The following is an 18,414-nucleotide window of genomic DNA, read 5'->3' on the forward strand; positions in this document are numbered from 1 at the left end:
TTTACTTGAATTAAAGTATGTAGGTTACATTACGTTGATTTAAAAAAAAATTAAGTTAGTCTTATTATCCCATAGCCAGTCTGGATGTAACCTCAAAACTCTTACCCTGTGTCTGTGTCTCTCTAACCAGCCTCCAAAGGTGGACTTGTCTCCATCATGGCCTGCTTACCTCATTACCCTGGGAAGGCCATTTCTAAATTCAGTAGAAACACACATTTGCCAATAGCAAATATAATATTCCACGCTTTCGGTAGGGTTATGGATAGGACTGGATGTGAAGTTGGAGCTTTTCGCTTGGATGAGTTATAGTTTAATTAAGAAGGTCATTCTAAAATTTCACTATGTCAAATATTCCTAAACTAACTAAGCCATGTCCCAGTATTTCTAACTACTTTCGTTAAACATTTGTTGAAATGGAATTCACAGTGGAGAGCACAAACCCATGTGTAGAGTGAACCTTCTTGTAGAGTATCTACCAGTTGGCTGAGATTTTCTCTTTAGCAGAGCTCAGATATCTTCAGGTTGCCAAATTAATGCAGAAATTATTTTCTAGCTCATTGACTTAGAAAATATATTCATCTTTCATTCACTTGTAAATTTGTCATTCCGAGCATCACCTTCATAAATGAGAGAAGAGACTTGTAATTTTTATGATCATAACCAGGGTTTGAATAATCCCATTATTGTTTGTTTCTACATAGAGCCAAGAAGACAACTTCTGCCTCCTACGTGAACAGAATAATCTAAGAATCTGAACCAATAATCCCAGTTTGTCTCTGTTTTTTGTCCTCCCTCTGTCCTGCAGAGACCCAGACACCCAAAGCCAGCTACTTTCTGTGTCAAGAGATATTGTTGATTTCATTTATTTCATGACTTGCGTCAAATTTTATTCTTGAGTACTTATAAATATACTTTTGTTATTTGTGTGGACTTGTTGGTTTCAGGTGCCAGAAATCCAAATCTAACTGGTTCAGACAAAAAGGAAATTGTTTGGAAGAATAAAAGGTATAAAATCAAAGGAAGGATTGAAAAACCATGATGGACCAGGGTGCAGCTAGGCTCAAGGGCAACTAGAACCAGGAACTATCTGGTGTCTGTCTGTCTCTCTCTCTCTCTCTCTCTCATTACAGACCAGCACAGTCACAGCTTCTGTTAACACAGAGGAACTGGCTCCTTGCTAGTTACACTTCAGAAAAACCTTGGGGAAGACGCGGATTGGTTTAGCTGAATTGGGCTCCTACCCCTGAACCAATCAGAAGGCCAGGAGGAAGCTTCCCATGGAGTAGATCACATGACCCTAGAGACTGGTAGATATTGTGAACGGAGCAGCCACCTGAAGGAGGGCCCACTGCGGTGTCTTTTTAGATTTGTTTTTGAAAGCTCTGCCCAGTGTTTCTAAAATTGGTCACAAGAAACAGCTACTGTTGTGAAAATAAACTAGTGAAAAAATCATTCTTAAATTGAGAAAATATAATAAAATTCAGAGAAGAAAATTAAAATCAATAGCAATCTCATCCCCCAAATACAAGCCCTATTTACATTTTAGTGTATATCCTTCCAGTCTCTTCTATGTACGTATGTTCTTTCCTACACATAGTATATCATTGAGATCGTGTTAAACGTACAATTCTACATTCCGCTGTTCACTTAAATGTAAAAAGGATACTCTTAATTAATAACCTTTTATATTTATAAATCCCTTTAGATCAGGGGGTCTATGACACATCGGAAGATCCGCAAACTTCTTGAATTTATATGCATAATCTTATAGGTATAAGCGTATTGGTGTATATTTCTCTTGGGACGGGGTCTATATTTTCACCAAATTCTCAAAGTGGTCACTGACCAAGAAAAAAGTTAATAGCTATGACTTTTCGAGTTTTCAAAGCACTTCCCCATAAATTACAACAGACTCATAGCCACTGTGTATTTACTTTCAACTAGTCTCAAGTGACATATAGGCTCATGATGTGGCAAACTGTAACTTGCGAATGCATGAATTTGAAATCACAGATGTTCAAGCCGGACCCTTAGCTTGTGGGTGAGCCTAGCTGGTGCCCAGCATCTCCGCTCAGCAAAGCACCCTTATCCTCACATAATGACTCGCTCTTGTGAATGGATACACTGCTTGGTTTTTTTGTTTGTTTTTGTTTTTGTGAGAAAGATCAGCCCTGAGCTAACATCAATGCCAATCCTCCTCTTTTTGCTGAGGAAGACTAGCCCTGGGCTAACATCCGTGCCCATCTTCCTCTAATTTATATGGGACGCCACCACAGCATGGCCTGACAAGCGGTGCGTCGTGCGCGCCCGGGATCCGATCCCAGGCCGCCAGCAGCGGAGCGCGAGCACTTAACCACTACACCACAGGGCCCACCCCACACTACACCACAGGGCCCACCCTACACCGTTTGTTTTTATGCCACTTGTAGGGGGTTACCAGTTGAAGGAGGCTGGCAGGTGCGGGGAGGGGAGCCAGGGATCCAGTATACTATGGAGGTGAGATGATGAGAGAGAATATAGGATCTGAGGAGCTTACATTTTGGGATATTGATGGTGAGTTACAGAGGCATGGAGAGAACTGACTGAAACTGTTTAGCCTAAAGCTGCTTCACTGCCTGAATTACTCCTTCCTAGATTGACAGAGCTTGGCACAGTGACTTCCAGGCAAGATCATTCAGACGATTCGAAACCAAAAGTGGATTTTTCTGGCAAATTATCAAGTTCATCTATATAAATTACACTAAATAGCCAACTATTGTTCATGTCTCCCCTCCATGGTGAATTGTATACACCGTCAGTGGATTTAACCCTTCAGAGACTTCTTTGATTCTGCTCTGGCTAACCTTATTTGACGGTGGCAAACTTTCCTTTCCACTTTGTGTGGCCTAGGTCTCTCTACCCCATAGAAGTCATGTTCTCTGTTCCGAGGCACACACTTTTATCTTAATCTTCGTTTTCCAACTCAATTGTGGTATTTCGCTGGGACACCCTTTCACTCTCCACAAAAACTACATACGCAATTTGATGGCCTCAGGTCTGCCGTTCTGTGTTAACCCAGGGGACCCCAGGCCGAGCATGAACACACCCCAGCTGCCACTGTAATGGCGCATTCTCAGATAAAGCCGCACCTCTCCACCTGCTCCGTGTCATCGCGTCTCCTTTTTAAAAGGCCTCCCTTGATGCCTCCATCCGTTCAAATCCCTTCTCTGATTTGCCGTACTTTTAGGTGTCCACTGCAAACAGTCGTTTTCCTCAGAAATGTGAAGATCCATTGCTCAATTATAAAATTCTTTTACTCTTCTTAAGTTTAAACGCACACTCCGTTTCTTACTGTTTGATTCCTATTCAGCACACGTGAAGCAGAATTTAGAGTTTACCCTGATGAGTGAAAAAATGTATTGATCAAATAAATTCTTTGCCACACAGAAAGCAACCAGACCAACAACAGAGAAAATCTAGTGAAGATGACTGGGAATACAAGGCCCACATTATATTCTAATGACTCCTCATAACTCCATCCTGATTTTGAGTCAGTCTCCCCTGGGCCTCAGTTTCTCTCTTTTTTTTTTTTTTTCAGTGAGAAAGATTAGCCCTGAGTTAACATCTATGCCAATCCTCCTCTTTTTTTTTTTTTTTTTTTTTTTTTGCTGAGGAAGACCGGCCCTGGGCTAGCACCCGTGCCCATCTTCCTCTACTTTATATGTGGGATGCCACCACAGCATGGCTTGATAAGCGGTGCATAGGTTACTGCCCAGGATCCACACCTGTGAACCCCAGGCTGCCGCAGTGAACTGCGCAAACGTCACCATTACGCCACCAGGCCAGCCCCAGTTTTTCATTTTTTAAAAGGTACAATGTCATCGTCTCCTCATTAGGATGTTAAGAGTAATTCTGAAATCCCGTTGATAAAGTGCTTTGAGTTTTTCCAAAGAAAATGACTTAATATCAAATAAGAGCACATTGCTAAAATAGCTTTCAGTTCCACTAAGAATATATAATGAATAAACTTGCGCTTCCCCTAGTATTGAGTTAAAGAATTATTCTATACAGTAATCTGGGGTTTAGCAAGCCAAATCCACTTGAATATTTGCCAGTAATTAATAAAAAATACAAAACCCTCAAATGTCACATCATTCCATTTCTATAAACTCAATTGCCTATTTTGTGTCAAACTCCCTATTTGGTATCTTCTGTCTTCTTTATCCACTAATCTTATATTTCCAGACCTAATATTGATATCTCACAAAATTGCCTTCTATTTAATAACAACCTTCAGGGACTATGAGTATGTCGTAAAAAGGAAAGTCACATTTTCACACGACAAACGGACATGAAGTGCAACCCAATGTCTCTAGGCAAAAATGGACACATAAATGTTGCCACCGGGTCTGGCTCCCTGATCCCCAGGCCTATTACACTTCAATTTTTTTTTCTTGGTCCAGCACTAAAATTACGTATGCAATCTTGATTGTGTAATAGCAAGAGAATATAATTTACCTGGGTATGTTGTTGCAGATGGAAATATTCATCCATTCATTTATTCAACATATACCTATGAAGGCCCTACTGTGTGCCGAGCACTGTGGTAAAACTAAAGACTCAGCAGTGACCAAAATCAAGTCTCTGATCTCAAGAAGGTAACATTCTAGAGGAAAAAGGTAATCACTTTCCATTTTCCTTCCTGGATTCCATTTCTTTCCAAATAAATAAGCAAGATAATTTGATAATGATAAATACTATAAAGAAAATAAAACAGGATGACACGACAAGAGATCATTGGATTGGAGTAAGCTTCAGTTAGTTAGCTAATTCATTTGTTTGAACAATTCCTACAATTTCAGGATAAATTTCAAGTCGACTATTCCAGAAGCCAGAAAGAGGAGTATTTTTAAAGCTGTTTTTGTTTAGATTTTTAATCACTCATTTCTAACAACTGAAAAGCAACTTAAGTTGCTTTTAATTTAACTGGAGGAAGAGATTCCCCTTCTCTTCTAGCTTTTGGAGGTTGAAGAAAATAATCTAGGAATTAATTGCATCGATACTAAGAAGCAGAGCAGATAGTAAAGGAGGCACGGCCACTTCCTGACTCAGCAGCCAGGAGAACAAAGTTCCAAACACCATTCTGCATTATAATTGTCTCACTTCCATAAATCCAGACCATGGGGAAGAAACACCTAGATAGCGTAACACATGGCGACCTCCTCACAGGTCTCGTTTTACCCTGTTCTGGGAATCCATGTGTTTCCTAAGTATGAAAATGGATGGAAGGAATGAAAAACAAAATATAAAGCAAAGCAAGTTTGGTCACAATTGATGCTTTAACTCATCAAGGTAAATGATGACTTCTGGATGTCTTTCATCAACACTGAGTGGCAAAAATATATCAAAATAATGTTCCCCTCCAGAGAAAAAGAAAAATCAAAGAGCGAGAGGTATTGTTGGTCTTGATTTGGAAACCAAAGAATCCTAAATTCTTAAACTCTTAATCAGGCACTTTCTTTTCAGCTTTTGGGGAAATCTGGTCTCAGTTAGGGGATGCTTGTAATTCACAAGAATGAGTTAATCTGTTTGGATGAAAACTGGGTTCATTAGTTAGGAGAAGTGAGAAATGAGCAGCACACACTCGCACATGTGAACACACAGCACACGTACACACTTGAATTGCCATTTGCATTTTGGCTTATTTACTGTATTAGCACCAGGGACCTATACAGTTTTAAGGGATTGTCTCCCAGCTTCTCTTCTGACAGTATTTCCTCTACCTGTCACGTCTGCCACCAAGTTTCCTACCACACAGATGCCTGCAGTTTAAAGTCACCAAATATGAAATTTACAGCTCATCAGCAAAGCCAGACAATTCCAGAGGGCCACTAAACCAGTATTCGCCTGGGTACCTGGCTCACTCCCCAGCGGCCTTCAGCTTAGCAGAAACCTTCTGGGAGCCCAACCTGACCCTCGCCAAGACTGGGTCACCGCCCCCCGGTGTTCGTCCCTGGAGTAGCACTCACAGTCTACGTTGTAAACGCCAGGTAACCACTGTCTCATCCTCCAGACCACACCCTCGGTGAGGGCAGCGACCTTCCCGTCTTGTTCACTGCTGGGTCTGCAGCACCTAACACAGCACTCGGGATGATGGAGTGAATGAATGAGTGAATGAGGTGAACTGTTCCTTTTTCACTGAGCAAAGAGAAGCACAGGAGGATGTGTGAGAAAGGAAGGAGAAACAAACAGGAGAGCTGGAGAGAGAGAGAAAGAGACATAACTTGCCACCTCTTGGAAACCATCACTAGTGGGCTGACAGGACCGGATTCCCCTGGTCAGCTTCTAAGGGGTGCTTCCTGGGTATTTTATTTAAACATTTAAAAAATATAAAAACTTTGAAGAGGGAAAATCATTCAATATGGGAATTTTACTCCGAAAGAACCAAGCAGGTAGGTCCAATAAATCAGGCTTTTCATCTGCACTGAGGCGTGTAGAACGATTTACTACAACCGTACGGGAAATTAAAGGACTTTGAGCTGAGAGACACTCCAGAGGCCTGAAGCTGGGATGACGCCGACAAAGCTGCATTTGAAAACGTGTCTCTGAGGCTGAGGGAGCGGACACCTCGCAGCTGCCCCGAATCCACAGGTGACGGCGTTTAAAAGGCAGGAATCACAGCGGCTCTGTCCCACGGCTGATTGACACAATGGAATGTCAAGTCAGCAAGGGGAGGTTGCTGATCAAGCTGCAAATTTGCTTGGTCAGTCCCAGCCTGCAATGCTTCCTTCAAATGTAAGGGGGCTGTCATATTTCATACTGTTTGTAAAAATCATTAGAATACTTGCAATAGAAAAAATATGTTCAGGCTCCACCATACAAAGAAAATAATTGTGCATAAAACAGAATAAAAGTGGTTTTGGAAGAATATTAACTGATTAGCACTTTCTATCAATTCGAGAAACCAGAAACCAGATATAGGGAGAATCCAGGAAGGAAAATGGAAATCATAAAGGAATGAGAGGCTTCAGCGTAAAGAAGAGACGACCCTTTACTAAGATGTCCCTAGTAATCCTATTTAAAGCTTATCATCAAACTTGGACCAAATGGACCATGTGAGTGAATCCTAAATCAAATTTTCAGCACATCACCTGGGCCATGGATATGGCCCTGGATCCAGAGCTGTGCTGGCCTTAAACTATGATGAGTTATTTCATAGAAAGCAGAGGTCCCAGACTGTTGGAATTTATGGACCAAGAAAAAAATTGTAATGGACATATGGCATCAAAATAGGATTGTTGGGGAGTTTTTGGCTGAATAAAAACAAGTAGGAGGGCTGGCCCTGTGGCTCAGCGGTTAAGTGCGTGCGCTCCGCTGCTGGCGGCCCGGGTTCGGATCCCGGGCGCGCACCACTTCTCCGGCCATGCTGAGGCCGCGTCCCACATACAGCAACTAGAAGGATGTGCAGCTATGACATACAACTATCTACTGGGGCTTTGGGGGGAAAATAAATAAATAAATAAAAATTAAAAAAAAAGACAAGTAGGAGGAGGAAGAGGAGAAGGAGAAGAAAAGGAGGGATAAGAGAAGGAAGAGGAGGATGAAGAAAAGGGAGGGGAAGGAGGAGGAGGAGGGGAGGAGGAGGGGAGGGGGAGGAGGAGGGGAGGGGGAGGAGGAGGGGAGGGGGAGGGGGAGGAGGGGGGAGGGGGAGGAGGGGGGAGGGGGAGGGGGAGGAGGGGGGAGGGGAGGAGAGGGGGAGGAGGGGGAGGGGGAGGAGGAGGAGGGGGAGGAGGAGGAGGGGGAGGAGGAGGAGGGGGAGGAGGAGGAGGGGGAGGAGGAGGAGGAGGAGGAGGGGAGGGGAGGGGAAGGGAGGGGGAGGAGGGGGGGAGGAGGGGGGAGGAGAGAACTATCTACAATCACTATAATTTTGAGAAAAGACAGTTTAGCACCAAAAACCTAAGAACGTAATCTCCAAATTAAAAAGGCACAAGTGTATACCTAAGGGAAATGTCACCCCTTTTATTCTCTCACAGGCGGGCCTTGGGGAACAGTGGTGTAGACTGTGGGCTTTGCAGCCACACAGGGTCAGACGCTGTCTGTTCCACCTGCTCTCACCTGACTAGGGCAGGTGCCTCGAGTCCCTGCGACGTGGCTCTCCTTCTGTGAAGCAGGATTCTCGCTTAAGAGAAGGATATGGAGCCAGCACGGTAAGCCTAACACAGGGAAGCTGCTGTTATTCTGGGCGTATCGTTTTGGCCCTCCTTTATCTCCAAGACTAGGGTGAGTGTATGTAAGTGTGGGGGCTGGGGACAAGGGCAGGGAGGAAAGGTCGCTCTCAGTACTCCCACCCCCAACAGGAAGCTGCTCCTCCTTGGGACCACAAACCCCCCTCGACCTAGGTTTTGTGGGATCTTGTTCTCCTCGTCCCCGTTAGGGAGATTCACTTAAACTTGATCTCATCTGACTAGGGATGACACCTGAAGAGACGAGTTAAGTGGGAGAGGCCTCTGGGTCCTGCCCAGCCTGGAATTCTCCTGGACCAGTGCTGGAAGCCCCCTACGCTGCTAGGAAACCCATCATTCTGATTTAGAATGGAATTGATGTGTTCGTCGACCCGACCCTCAAGACAGATGGAGCAATTGTTGCCAAAAAATAGAGGATTTGGCCATGACTGGTTCTCATATTCTCTAGAGCTGTTTAGTTACAAGATTTATGTCGGGGTGGAACGTGCGGTTGTGCGGCTGTAAAATGGAAAGAGGCTTGAGTATGATCACCCCCCACCCTACTTCCCTCCTGCGGACGAATGACACGCGGATTTTAAAGGAGACAGCTAAGGATCTGGATTTGAGAATCAGATGCTCAGTTAAGGATGAAGTGATTTAACCTCCACACTGGGATGTTCTGAAATGCTGTTCTCAGTGTTGATTAGCTCAGAATTAGAGTTGAACTCTGAAGCTGCCTCATTTGGGAGGAAAATCGTGTGCTGGGAACGAAGGCCCTTCCCAGGGTTACCTTTGGGTAAGCTCCCTGGACTGGCTGTCAGGAGAGCTGTGCTCTAAACTAGGGCTTTATCGTTCATCTCTTTGTGCCTCAGTTTCCCCAGAGGAATGTAAAACTACTACCAGCCCTTTCTCTGTGACAGGTCTGTGGTCAAGATCAAAGAAAACTATCAAGTTGAAAAAGTTTGTGGCACTAGCACAATATGCTATAATTGTGATTATAGTAACATTAATGGAATTTCAGCTTCATTCTTTCTTTAAGGCCCTAAAGTTTAAAATTACAACACACTAAATAAAACAAATCCTCGTCTAGGTTTCCAAGACCCCACGGAAGACTTGGCTTTCAGCCATGGTGTAACCGGCTGCTCTTGAGAGTCTCCTGTCCCTTCAAATGCCAGGCAACACGGGCTCCAGTGCCACCTCGAAGTCCAGTTCTGTAGCCTGTGGAGCCTCAAGACCCTCTGGAGGATTCTTGTGTCTTCCAGAGAGCCTTATCTTCTGGTGGCCTCTGCTCCCCTGGGTTCGTGCGTCTTTGCTGTGAAGATGTAGGGGAGGGTGGGAGGGCAGAGAGAGGGAACAGAGACAGGTTTTGCAGCATACAACACAAAAGCCTTCAAAGGAGTGGCTGCCCCGTGCTTCACCTGGTCCTGCTTCTCCTGCCTTCCTCCTCACCCTCTTCATTCATCCCCCACTTCCCTTTAGGAGCAAACCCCACAAATTCCTCCCGTGGTCCCCTAAGCAGTGACTTCCCTTCCTGATATGCTGGTGCTGGCTGACACACAAAGGGTCTCACCCCATCCCAGCAGGTTCATCAATTTTTTTCAAACAAAACCTGATCCCTTCTTGAGAGGAGTTCAGATGCCAGCTGTTCAGGTGAAAGCACCTAGAGAAAACAGCACTGTCGCTAACGCTATGAGAACAAACCAGTTCTCGAAATGTGGATCCTCTGCCAACAGCATCAGCATCACCATCACCAGGCAACTTGTTAGAAATACGAATCTGGGGGCTGCAGACCTACTAAATCGAAACTTTGAGGGTGCAGCCCGGCGATCTGTGTTTTAACAAGCCTCCAGGAGATTCGGATGCTGGCTGATGTACGAGAATCTCTGAACGCTCCAAGGATGAGCAGGGCATCTCTCTTGCTTACCAGCTATACGGCATCCAGAGTAGTGCCTGATGTATAGCAAAGATTCAATAAATGGGCATCAAACAAGTGAGTAGACAGCTCTCTGATGCCATGTGAAGAAGAAGAGCACACATATAATATAAAACACAATTTCTGCTCTTGTGACTTGAAACGAGCGACACTGACTAAGCAATGCATGAACTTGAAGCTGTAAAGCAACAAGTCAGCTTATAGACATTTAGCCTGTGATTTTAATGATGCACAGGAGAAAACTAAGACTGCACAACTTGACTGAGCTGTGAGGAAGCAGAGCTGGCCCAGGACCCAGCTCTCCGGGTATCCTGGCCTCCGGGTGTCCTGGGATTTCCCGACCCCCTTCCCCCCTGTGGTGGAGATGATTAAGGGCTGGATTTCGTGGTTGAGACCTAGAATCTGGAGGGGCTCAAAGGGAGAACTCAGTGTGGGCTGGAGGAGCTGGAGGAGGTCGTGCTGCTGATGGGGAGCTCGTGCTGGGCTTCTTTTCAGAACAAGAAAGATCTGGATGAGCAGAGATTTACGGCATTTTCTTTTCCGGTTTTGGTAACATTCCAAAGCGTGGAGAGAAAACATTAGAAGCTTTTATTTAGTGGACGTAAATTGTATTTGCCCAAGGAAGGAAGCTGGATCCAAACAGCCAGGCAAAGATGCAGGTCAGGCCCGCAGGCCTAGCGTGACATTGTGGCTGGGCTCCTGGGCTGCAGCCTCTTGGCAGGTGGCCCATAAGGTCCCTGTCCCCTCTAGCCCCCACATGCCCCTTAAGGGCGGCAAGGGTGACTGTTGGCCTTTCCCCTCATCTTGGTGCTGCTCTTGGCTTTCTCATTTCTCTCTCCTCGAACATGTCTGCCCCTCCGCTCTTGTTCATCCTTTCACGGTAAATTCAGCAGCAACAACAAAGTCGGATGATTTCTTTGAATCAGAGATTCCCCCACCCACGTGTCTGTGTCACTGCCAGCAAAAGGTCCTCTAAATAGTCATAACCTTGGAGTGTTTGTGGCGTGGATGAAGGAGAGTGGGAGGTATGAAAAAGCCAAGTGAAACCTTGACAGTTTCCCTTCAGAGAAAGGCTGGAGCCCACAGCAGGTACAAAGAAAAGGATGCTAACTTCTGTAGTTTTGAGAAGAATGACTAACATTCAACCTATAGCATATTGGAAGCATTAGTGCCTATTGATGACATTTATCATCAAACCTCCAACAGCAAAATCTGACACATCATGTGAATGAATGAATGAATGAATGAAAAGAGGAAAAGAAAGTGCTTGTAGAGCTTTTCAAGAACTTGAAGTATAAAACACCCATGCGTGACTTAAAAGTTGTCTTCCAACAGTATCGTCATTTGGTAAGCTCTAGGGAACCCAGTTAATTGTTAATAAGTGACTTTATTAGAATTTTTGTTCAACTAAAGATAAATACAGGCCATTTAGCTACTGAGGTGATAAATTATTCTGCCAAAGAAAAGGCCGACTGAAAGTAGGACTAACTGCAAATCATCCAGAATGTCGGTTGATCTCATTTGTTACAAACATCAGCTGCCTCATTATAGGTTGATGGTCTAGAGGGAAGTAGTGGGTGGAATGGAGAAGTGGTAAGTGAAACATAAAATCAATAATCCGATCACAGACCTTCTGTAGAGGCTAAAAAACTTTCTGTGTTATACCACGGAACAGGCCCCGGGGATTATGTTGGTCACATGGCCAATAAATACCTGTGTACTCCAACTTCAGCAAACACAGTGTGAGTGTCTACTGGGGAAAGAAGCATACTTCTGGTGGTCACCAAGCACTGATGACTGGAAATCTAGATAGCCTGAAGAGTTAGGCAGCAATGTATTCAAGCTGGAAAAGGCTATTTCTTTCATCTAATTTTTTTTTTTTCATCTAATTTTTTTAAGGTCAGCTCACTTACGTACTTGTTGAGCAATTCCTAGAAAAATGTCAACATCCCAGTAATGTAACTGCCATGCGGTTGGTGTGCAGACTGGGGACCTGATTTAAGTAATCTGACAAGCTACCCAGAGCTCAGGAAGCCTAATTCTCAGCCTAAAAATGACCCAAAATTGCATAGTTCTCCCCTTTGAGTAACAGCTAAATCAGTTACTCAATGGCCAAGCACTTAATATATATATGCAAATTTACATGTATACATATAATGTACATATATGTATATTTCTAGGTATACATATATATTTGTATGTATATATACACACACATGTGCAAACGTACATAATTTTTATATATTTTTTTCTTGTAGGGAAAGATTCACCCTGAGCTAACATCTGTTTCCAATATTCCTCTTTTTTTCCTCCCCAAAGCCCCAGTGCGTGGTTGTATGTCCTAGTTGTAAGTCCTTCTAGTTCTTCTATGTGAGCCGCTGCCACAGCATGGCAACTGACAGACAGGTGGTGTGGTTCTGCGACCAGGAATCAAACCTGGGCCCCCAAAGCAGTGAGAGCACCAAACTTGAACCACCAGGCCACAGGGCTGGCTCTATGATTTTTAAATAACATATTAGGTAGACATCCTCAAGCAAAAATCTAAGTGTTTTGTTGGGCTTCATCTATCAATACAAGTTGCTAAGAGATTTTAAAGGAAGTTGAACATTAACTTTACAGATACAGATTGGATACATCCCATTGGTGCAGGAAGAATTGGGGTCCAGGGAGTCAAATAAATCCACACATTACCAGTCACAGTCACCATAAAAGAAGAGGAGACCGCATAGGAAGGCTACTGTGACTTAGCTTGAGATCACACTTCACTGGAAATTTCTTGGATTTTAAGCTAACAGAGGGAAAAAAGAATTTGTTCTGAAATTTACTGAGTCAACTTGGAGCAAGTGTCAACAACCATGTGTTTGGAAATGCTGCACTGGACGATAAAGGTTTCCTGTTGTTCCCAAGCAGGCCTGGTGTAATTAACAATGGTGGATGCCAGTTGTCTATTGATGTATAGACATAAAGCATCAAGATCAGACTGGCTGGTGCCCTGAGTAGAGACACTGGTTTCCAATGGTGAGGGGGCTTAAAGCATGCTGGTGTAGGTCCGTTTGGTTTTCCCTCCATGCTTAATGTAGTTGTGTTCTGGTCTCGTCTCCCTGCGTATCACATCTGCTGCCACCTTCAGGAAGAGGACATGCTCATCGTACATTCAACTCTCAATTAAGCATAAGGTAACAACCAGGCTTAGGGACCCTCCAGGGACACTGCTTTTCCTATCTTACCTTCACTACTGTTTCAACCCTCATCAGCGCTCCATCAAAGGGTGATATGGAAAATAAGAGAAGGGACGTCCAAGCCAGACTCTCAGTTATTAGAGAAGCACTAATCATTGAGATCTTAGGAACTAAGCACATTAAAATGAAAGTTCAAAGGAGATTCTTAAGATTTCTGACCACTGTATGCTCAGCTATGTGCTGTGTAACCGAGGATCTCAATTATCCAGATGTCTTTGTCCATCTTCAGTGGAGAGCTCAGGGATTACAAATAATAAACTCCCATTGATCCCAAATGATTGAGGAAAGAAGCATTCTAGCTAATTGTCTATTTATTTCAATAGAGTTACTCAACTCTATTAATATTGCTCTCATAATCTGTTTTCATGTCTGGCTTCCCCAACTATCCTATGAGCTCCTGTAGGGCACATTTCTTCATTGTTCTTCCCAGTAGGTACTCAGTGCCCAACATTAGGAGACATTCAATAAATGTGTATTAAATGAATAAATTAAATTTTTTCACATTCTACAGAAATATAATTCATATTAAAACTTTTCAAAATATTTCATCTTTGCTTATTCAAGTCATTCCAAGATATTAAACTTTGCATAGTTAATCATGCATTGATGCATTGAAAAGTGTCTATTCTATGTCAGTTATTTATGTTAGTTGCTGGTAAGTTTTTAAAAAGCAAGAAGACTCTTAAGCACTTGGAGTCTAGACATGGTAACTAGCATTTTCCAATGTTTGCAACGTACCCTGTCTAGTTGAGTCCTCACAGCAATTCTGAGGGGAAGACATTGTCTTCATTTTACACACATGCACACCCAAGCCTAAGAGGTGAAATCAATTACCTGAACTCATGTTGCTTAGAAAGAAGCAGAGTTGGAATGCGAATCCAGGTCTTCTGATTCTAAGTCCTATACACCAAAATTCCTTCTAACTTAATGTCCTGAAGTATAGAAAACACGAGTCTTAGAATAATGGAAGTGACTACAATCCATTCTCATCTCAAAGCACGTTGGGGAAGCCGCTTAGATGCATCAGCCCCATATATGAACACATGCATCCTCTGTTTCTCTCCTCTCCTCCACTCTGCTCCCCTTTTCTATCCCCCTCCCCATGTGCACACTTCTCCTGCACACATCAGTAGACCACAGAGGGGGAAACATTTTATCTCAACATAACGGTTATTTAGATTCCTGATAAATGTGAAAGCAATGTTGAAACCCATTCATTTTAAAGTGTTATCACAGAATTTGTAATGATTTTTTTTTAAATAGTATTGATTACCTGAAAGTGCACTTGAGAAAGTGACTTGATATCATTTAATAAGACTGAATTGAATTAGGGGCAATGTTCCTGATGTTTGTCAACCAACCTACAAAGGTCGGCGGGGAGGGCAAGGTTGGGCTTGGGTCTGGGATCTATGGGGCACTCACCCGGGAAGACACATTCTTGAGTTTCTCCTTCCAGAGGAATATTCTTCTGAGGGTGCGTCAAACTCCTCTGATCATATCTGCCTGGCCCTGAAAGGTTTTGTACTCTGTTACTTGAAAGGAAATGCTTGTTATTATTATTATTCTCAGATTGGTCCCCAAGGAAGAGAAATAATAATGGTTCCTGAGCCAAATGTTTATTCAATGGAGAGTAAGAAAATTCAAGCCTCACTGGAGAGAAATCTTGTACTTGCCAAGCGGATGGGCAGTGGCTTCAAAAAATAAGATGTTGCAATGCTTACATCACAGGTTAAAGTACAATCCTTTAACTTCCCAGACTCCACTCTAAGTCATGATTAGTCTAATTTTAGCTAATCTAGCCAGTGGATCCTGTTCTGCATTTTATACATTTGGTGGTCAATTTGTGTCTAAGTGGTCCTCAAAAAACCCCTATCCCTCAGCAACCATGATACTTAGAGAAGAGGTAGGAACATGGAAAGGGTTATCTCTAGTTCTACTTGACTAAAATGTCATTTCAAAGACAGTCCAACACAGGCCCAGGTGGTTTCCCATGTGAGACACAGAAATCCATTCTAGGTGGGAAAACAGAATACATAGGAAAATTAAAAGATCCTATAGTCTCTGCTCCCAAAGAGCTAACAATCCAGTTCGGAAAGCAAGATCTAAAGAGAAGAAAAATCAAATAGCCATGTAGGGTCAAATGACAAAAAAAATGACCCAGAACAATAGCCACACATTCAGGAAAGGGAGAAAAGACCATAACATCCTACAAAAAAAGTTATGGCAATATTAGTAATTTTAACAGCAGCCATGCATTCACCCCTATTTAAAAAGAGTGGAGATTTTTGCTAAAGGGTGACATGGATTGTTGACATGGTGGTGAGACCGGGGCTGTAGGTTCAATCCACCAAGCAAAGCCTGCTGCCCTAGATATTGGGGACACTATACATGGCGTTACTACTGCCACTAACCATGGAAATTGTTAAATTCATTACCTGATCCTCCTCCATTCCAAGCCAGTGTCAATAAAACAAAAAATAATGTTTTTTTCATTTTAGCCAGTTTGTTCTACTTTCTACGTCATGAAAACAAAGAAGCAAACGTTTGTCATGCGTTGTGTTTCAGCGACAGAAAGTCAAATAGGCAGTTTCCACATGTTGGTTTGTTTACAGCACCATATGGCTCCTGTGAAGGTGGCCCTGCCCCAGCACGGTTGGAGGAGGGTCAGCCGTGTGGCCTCGGTACGATGGTCTCAGCCCAGCGGGACCCCCCCCCACGGCTATTGCTCAGGCCTCTGTCCTGCAGGTTCCTGCCCTGCTCTCCTCTCCCAGGCCATCCCCTGAGTCTCCTGTCGTTTAGAGGAGAGGAATGTGTTTACTTTTAAGACTAAGACTCAGAGCTTGAAACATGATTGGCTGCCTTCTATAAAGCAGAAATTTGGGCCAAACAGGGCCTGTCCAGAGAGAAATGCGTGACTTTTCATAACTGAAAACCATGTACAGTTGGTTATGAGTGATAACATCCTAGGGTGTTTTCGAATAACTTCAAGACCTTCCGCTGTTGGAAGACTGAATACCTTCGCTATTTATTAGCTCCCATTGCAAGGAGAAACTACTTTTGAAAAAAAATTCAGCTGTCTATAGTCCAAAACCATGGAAACCAGCTCTCTCTGCAAACAATGAGACTGCTTCCAGCCAAGGCAGCGAGAGATTCTCATTTCTCATGATTTTCTTCCAAATCCCAAACAGCAAATGCCTTTAAAATGCACAAAAGAGCAAGAAGCCTACTGAATTGGCAATTATTCCCGTTCCTTTTTGGTAAAGGAGGGGAAAGCATAAAAAGATCTGTGTTTTGCTACTTTAGGGCTTCCAAAGACAAGACGGCCTCAGGACAAGTTAATTCTCAGGGGAGAGAGCTGCTTGGAGCTACAGAGGGAGAGTGTTTTTGCATTTTCATGGCCAAGGTATGTTTTTTTTTTCCGGCAAAGGCCTTGTTCCAGGGGGAAACCGAAATGTACTAGTTCCAGAATGAACCCCATAGAAACCACACTGCTTTTCGACATGGTTCTAGTCAGCACATAGTTTCCCAGTTATAAACCACCCTCCCCCTCATTCTCCAATCCCAGATAGTCCGCAGTCTGCTTTGCAAACACACTCTTGCAACAAACAGCGATAGCCCATAGAAGTTGGAATTTTAAATATGCACCAAAATGCAGGTCATGTTATCCAGGTCATCCTACAAGGCCCGATCTGTTCACCCAGTGGCTGACCCAAGTAAAACTGAGACAGCTGAGGCCTGACGCTGGTGGACGCTGTCCATCACCCCGCCTCCCCCTGTCCCTAGGCCCAGGGCAGTGTCCACGTTGACCAGAGCCCTCTGTTCACATTGCCCAGCTGGCTCATACACACGTCCAAGTCAGTGCAGAGGGTTAGCAGCCCAGGAGGGCTTGTTATCCCCTCCTGACAACTTCTCTGCTGTCCTGGAGGGGGTTAGGTTAACCTGCTGTGTTCCTGAAACATCCTGCATTGCCGCTCTCCTAGCAACCGTATTCCACTTCATCTCCTCCACCGACTGAGAGCTCCCTTCCATTCACCGCTGAGTCCCTAGTCCTCAGTTCAGTGCCTGGCACACAGCAGAAGCTCAGTAACCATTTCCTGAATATTGTTAGAAAGATGATGCCCACAGAGCCCCCGGCTAACTATCCATTCATTAGAAATGAATGTACTGGTAGAATTTCAGTGAGAGAAGTATTTGAATAAGAGAGATATTTAGAACAGAGGCAACTTGTGAAAAATCCATCAAATAGGGTTCCACCTACTTATCAGGCCTGCCCTGTGTATAATCTGTAAACTCGATAGTATCCTGGAGTTCTTGGAGAATGTGATTAAATCAACCCAGGGAAAAAAAGCTCACATACACAAGAAAATACATGCAATCTTACCTTCAATTTCAAGAGGCTGAAGGATCCATTGAAATACATTCCTGGGACCCCAGGCTAAGAACTTCTGCTCTATCTTAATTGGATACTTTCTCCGTTTCTGCTTTAGATTTCTACCTCCCTGAGGGCAGAAAGGAAATCTTGATCAGCCCTGTATCCACCACTAGTAATCACAGTTCCTTGCATATAGTAGGGGCCCAATAAGTGGTGAGTAAAAATAAAAGACACGTGTTGACAAAGGGTGAACCATTGACTCTACAGAGTCAGCAAGGACATTTGTTTTAAGCAATCCACCATCAGCTTCCACACTGTCTCTCCGTGTGTCCACACCCAGCCCAAAGAAATGGGAACCTCCTCACAGCTTGCAGAGCGGGGCATAAGAGATGCTCCTGACGCTCACCCAGAGTGGGTGAGTGACCCGGGGCGCTTGCCCCAGAGCAGTTTGGCCTCGGTACACTGTCCTCTGTGGTGAGGGGGAGGGTTGCAGGACTGCCCCAGGGGGTGTTTTGAAAACTTCTGGGGGCACTTTTTGTTTGTCACGATAATTACAGATCACCATCGGTGTTTATTGGGTGAGACCCCAGACATTTTGCAATATGCAGTCAATTCTAGATAGCAAAGAATTGTCCAAAGTCCCACGTGACCTCCAAATGTGCCATCAGA

General features: G+C 43.8%; 1 long non-coding RNA gene across 1 annotated transcript; it reads right to left on the reverse strand.

Moving 5' to 3' along the window:
- Positions 1 to 14,192: 14,192 nt before the first annotated feature.
- On the reverse strand, positions 14,193 to 17,885 carry LOC131399744 (uncharacterized). Its single transcript, XR_009217214.1, has 3 exons — positions 17,755 to 17,885; positions 14,796 to 14,882; positions 14,193 to 14,305 (listed from the first exon to the last, which is right to left on the reverse strand). It is a non-coding gene; the product is annotated as an uncharacterized LOC131399744 (long non-coding RNA).
- Positions 17,886 to 18,414: the final 529 nt, after the last annotated feature.

Source organism: Diceros bicornis, chromosome 39, assembly GCF_020826845.1.
Source record: "Diceros bicornis minor isolate mBicDic1 chromosome 39, mDicBic1.mat.cur, whole genome shotgun sequence".
Classification (NCBI taxonomy): domain Eukaryota; kingdom Metazoa; phylum Chordata; class Mammalia; order Perissodactyla; family Rhinocerotidae; genus Diceros; species Diceros bicornis.